Consider the following 5,095-nt stretch of genomic DNA (forward strand, 5'->3'; position numbering starts at 1 on the left):
AAGAGAGAGAGAAAGAGAGAGAAACAGACAGACAGACAGACAACCAGATAGGCAGACAGACAGACAGACAGACAGACAGACAGACAGACAGACAGACAGACAGATAGACAGACAGACAGACAGACGGACAGACAAATAAATTGAGTCTTTACCCCCTCCCCCCGTCTCCATTGTCACATCTGTTTAGTAATGGACTACTTAAATCTATATTATTTTCAAAGCCTATCTAGGATGAGAGGAATACAACGTCCCAGAGGAAAGCAGAAAATTCTAGACCCAAAAAAAAAATCTTTGCCATTCAGGATTCGAAAAAAATGACAACGAAGAGCCTAACTCAATCTTAAACCAAGCTTGAACTAGATTAAATGTCATCTGTCAGTAAAAGCATGAGTGAGTCCAAATTATATCAGGTTCATGAAACATAAGAAAGAAAAAAAAAAACGAAAAAAAGAAAAATTAAAACCCCTTTATTCGGTCAATCGGTGACCTTTTGGAAAATTAAAAAAGGACGCTGGTTTGGGCCTAACGAGCTGTCGTCACCTATAGTCCGGACCAGGGAGTGCCGGTCAGATTTTTTCAGCTGGAATGTTGACAGGAGATTTATTGCTGATGATGATTTTCATTCAGTTTAAAGTAAATCCAAACAAACATGTATCAACATTCAAAAAGCACCTTGCCGATTTGAAGGCGGTCAAATAGAGAAGTGGGATTCACTGCTGTTTATTTGTCGCGACAGAGCCTCATTCCTTCACGTTTGTTATCGCGCCGGCTCGTAACTTTAAATCGTCTCCCTTCCCATCAAGCCGTCACTTCGTCAGTCCCATGGACAAATCCATCGACAGCCCTAAGAAGGAACAGAGGACATCCCTTAAATTGCCAAATTGGCCTCTTTGTAGCTTACAAAATTAAGATTGAGACTGTCTTGAGCAGCACAGACACATATATTATTTTATCAGCAAAACATGTATTTATCATTCAGCCTTTCTCTAATTACTATCAGAACATTTATTGTTAGCATGGCACTAATCTTTTTTGTTTATTGACTTTCTAACCACCTATAGTTCCTGTGTGACATTTACTCATCGTTTTCTCCCCACTAATAACTTACCTGGCCCATAGGAGTCTGGCCGGCGGAGGGAGGAATTGTCTAGTGAAGATTTATAAGGAGAATTTTAACGAGGAGCGATAGGCACTCGGCTGTCAGAGTCTGGACCAGGCCTACCCCCTCCCTTCCCTCCCCTTTTCCACCGTCACCCCAGCTAGACACCAAGTTCTATAATTAGCATTTGACACATTTCCTCACTTTGTTACAACACAGTGTTCTGTTCTGAGAAGTGAGAAGTGCGTTGAAGAAAAAAAATTGATGATATAATGATCGGAAACTGTTGTGTGCTAACTTTGTCCAGCTTTGTATACTACCTGATTGTAGACTTGATCTGCTTGGGACAGCGTCACTGGTACAGTATCAATTAACTTTTTGTCATCATACAGGACAGTTCTTATTACATATTTAACGGGTCCAGTGCACGTCGATATTTTGTGTGGGGGTGTAGAAAGTACGAGTAAAGTACTGAAGGCCAGGACCAGCAGTTTATTGCCTCTCACTTTCAGTTTGTTTTCTGGCCTAGTAGTGTGTTTTGTTCTGTGCCGGTCAAGTCAGTTTCTATTAATCTCAGTAACTTCCATCATACGTTATTCATAGTATTGTTTCTTGACACTACCGCATATTTTAGCTCTTTCACAGTATATTACAATGTTTACAGTGGTGTGTGTGTGTGAGTGGGGGAGGGGGTGGGGATGGCGAAAGTAGGGGTATAAAATAAGGAGAGAGAGAGAGAGAGAGAGAGAGAGAGAGAGAGAGAGAGAGAGAGAGAGAGAGAGAGAGAGAGAGAGAGAGAGAGAGAGAATGTGTGTGTGTGTGTGTGTGTGTGTGTGTGTGTGTGTGTGTGTGTGTGTGTGTGTGTGTGTGTGTGTGTGTGTGTGTGTGCGCTGTGAAGGAAAGGAAAAGTCGACGTGAATGACGGCCGGTCAGTTCTATAAACCACGAGCCGCTACTGGTCCGGACAACACCAAATGGACAACTTGTCGACCTCATTACATTGAAACTAAGTGGCGAGTTGCCTTGTTGTTTTGCATGTACCCCTGAATTCCAAAAACCTTTTAAAATCTCGATTTTCGTGCACATGCGACACATATAAAGAGGTGCTTCTATAAAATCAATAGTATTTTATCACAGTCTGCGTGGGGAGTTTTTATGAGAACAAGAACGGTAATTTTGTGTTAGTTGGGTTTTTTGTGTGGGTTTTTTTGGGGGTGGGGGGTTGTTTGTTCAAATCTATTTTCTTATTTTGAACTGACTGCATAAACGGCAAGCTGTTTTCATTCCAGCGGTTAGTGGGTAACAGTGAGTTTATTGAAATTGACTAATTAGTTGTTGTGTATACAATCTGTAAAACTTTCTTTCTTCACGGTCTTTGAGATCACATGCGTTTCAATTTGCTTTTGCTTTTTCATTTATCACCATGGTTAGATTGCTTAATTTACTAACCAGAAAAAAACACCAAAAACATTGCCTTAAAACTACTGAACTATTAACTACAGAGTTAATGTTGACCAGTGGCGGGGCGCCATTGGTGCAATTGGTGCTAGCGCTCCACCTAACCCTGGCCTTCACCCCCCCCCTCCCCCGCCCTCCTTTCTTGTTGTTCTAAACTAGTCAGTGCTCTTGATCTACGTTACCTCCGGTACATCCTTTCCATCCGTCACCCACTGGCTGCGCAAGTTAAGAGACAGACGGCGAGGATGGTTTATGCTTGCGGTAGTGTCTGCTGGGAGCAAGCAAAATCTTTGCACCAAAGTTATTTTTGTTACTGTAGAGAAATCTAGGCATCATTCTTCCCGCCCAAGAAGAAAGGTGCACGAAACTGCTCTTCGCAGCACCAATTTGTTGCAAGCTAAAAATTTGATCCAAGTTTCCACGAGCCTATCTACTACACTACTATAAGTTATAAGGCTAGTAGAATCTATGGTAACTCAAAGAAGAATGGGTATCGAAACTGTTGTCTCCCTCTATTGTGTTTCAAGTCCCGGTGCTGCACGAGGTAATGAGAAATCTTGAAATCTTCTCAGATTGTGAGCATAGTGAGTTGTTAGTATTGTTTTACTTTATTGCAGCTTTTATACGGTTACATCTAGAAACAGTTGTAAATATCGATAGTTGTAGATTACGGGATATCTTGCAGATTTTAATTGACTTTCTCTAGAAATCTTAATAGTAGCTACTAAGCCTATTGCCCATTTGCTCACTTTACAATTATGCGCCACCTTGTCTGTAACACACGCGACGCCACTGATGTTGACTTTTTAGAAATGATAATAAAATAATAATAATAATAATGATACTACTACTACTAATAAAAATAACAATATTAATAATAATAAAGATGCTTAATACTTCCAAAAATACTACTTTCTTATTTAGGTGGTTCGAAAATGTATGAGTATGGAAGGGGAGGGGGGTTGCTCGGCCTTTGACCTGCACGAGGGGGTGTGGGGGTGGGGGTGGGGTGCCGAGTGGCATGCCTATGCTTCAAATTTAGCACTCTGTTGATCCCCGGTTTTGGGTTTGACCAAGCTGTATCCCCCCCTCCCCATCCCCCTGAAATTTGTGGCGGGGCCCCTGCAGTGACACCCTGTATTGTTATAATGGTTTTAGCATTGTGCCGTGCTTGCTATAAAAAGTGTGCGGTGTTGAGTTTAATGAGCAATTAATTACTAAGGATTTTATAGACAGCACCTTTTTATATTTGTCGCACATGCACGAAAATCGAGTTTTTTTAAAGGTCTTTTAGAATTCAGAGGCGCATGCAAAACATCTGAGAGATTCGCCTCTTAGATTAGGTGTAATGAGGTCGACAAGTTGTCCTTTTGGTGTTGTCAGGACTATAGAAACACAACAATTTACCCCCTCCCCCGAAAAAACCCAAAATGCGAAGAAGACAAAATTTTCATTCCAAGACAAATTAGGATTTGTCTTTGATTCGAACCGCAAATTTCCGTGTTTTGGTCAAGGTTGCCGCCTACAACAACTGTGGTTTAACTAATAGGTTTCCTATTCTGGTTTTCCCAGACCAGCATCCGGTCCACGTGGATCCGACCAGAAGCAGCCCATGGGACATGAAACGTTTCATATTAATTTTTTGTTTGTTTGATAAACAGATAGTCGATGTAATTCTTTAATCGTGTAAGTATGTTGAAAATAAATTCTTAACGGGGGAATCCAAATATTGTTTTGTGTTTCTTCAGACTTATATGTTAGATGATTCAGCGTTTTGAGTTTTGATCGTATGATAACAATACCATTGTTAAAACTAATGATCGATAAAAAAATATATATTCAAGGTAAAATTCCCTGTACCTTTCCGACAGAAACTTTTCTTTACAAATTTAATACTAAATAGATTCTAGCTCATTTACAATGACAGAAAATAATTTTTTTTGTTAATGAAAGAATCAAGGGGGTCCGACGTTTTGTCCTTGAGAAAGGAACTTTACACAAATTCCCCTCTTGGCTTGGTCTTCTCGGATATGGACGTTAAACTCAGGGATCCTGCCTCTTAATCAAACTAACAGTGTTTATAGGAGCGTTATACCTATATCATTTGAGTATTTTTTTAAATTTCCAAAAGTACACCGATAGACCCTATAAAAGGTTTTTAATTTTTCTTTTTTTTGTTCTTCTTTTATAAGCTTCATGAACAGGATATAATTTGGATTCACTCATGATTGTACTGACAGATGACATTTAATTTAGTTCAAGCTCGGAATTTGGTTTGAGATTGAGTTTGAGTCAAGGGACATGGTACCAGCAGGGCTCAGAAGTAGATGCTACAGAGCGTCGGCCTATAAATGACATTTACATCTATTGTTTTGATAAGATTTGTTGGCTTTTCAGTCTTTTGGCTGGGCCCTAGCTGAGAAGGACGGTTAATGCGAAGGTCTTGTCTTTTAAATAACCTTACAGTGTAGAAAGGAGCGTTAAAACTCAACAATTTTGCATTTTTTCGCACGGGTCACTTGGTGCTTTTTTTGGGGG

The 5,095-nt window shown here is 40.1% G+C and overlaps 1 protein-coding gene across 1 annotated transcript in view; it reads left to right on the plus strand.

The window, feature by feature from the left end:
- The window catches only part of LOC101850133 (X-linked retinitis pigmentosa GTPase regulator), a 101,756-nt gene that overhangs the window by 94,680 nt on the left and 1,981 nt on the right, over nt 1-5,095 (plus strand). The window lies entirely within an intron of this gene.

This window comes from Aplysia californica, unplaced genomic scaffold (genome assembly GCF_000002075.1).
Source record: "Aplysia californica isolate F4 #8 unplaced genomic scaffold, AplCal3.0 scaffold00028, whole genome shotgun sequence".
Classification (NCBI taxonomy): domain Eukaryota; kingdom Metazoa; phylum Mollusca; class Gastropoda; order Aplysiida; family Aplysiidae; genus Aplysia; species Aplysia californica.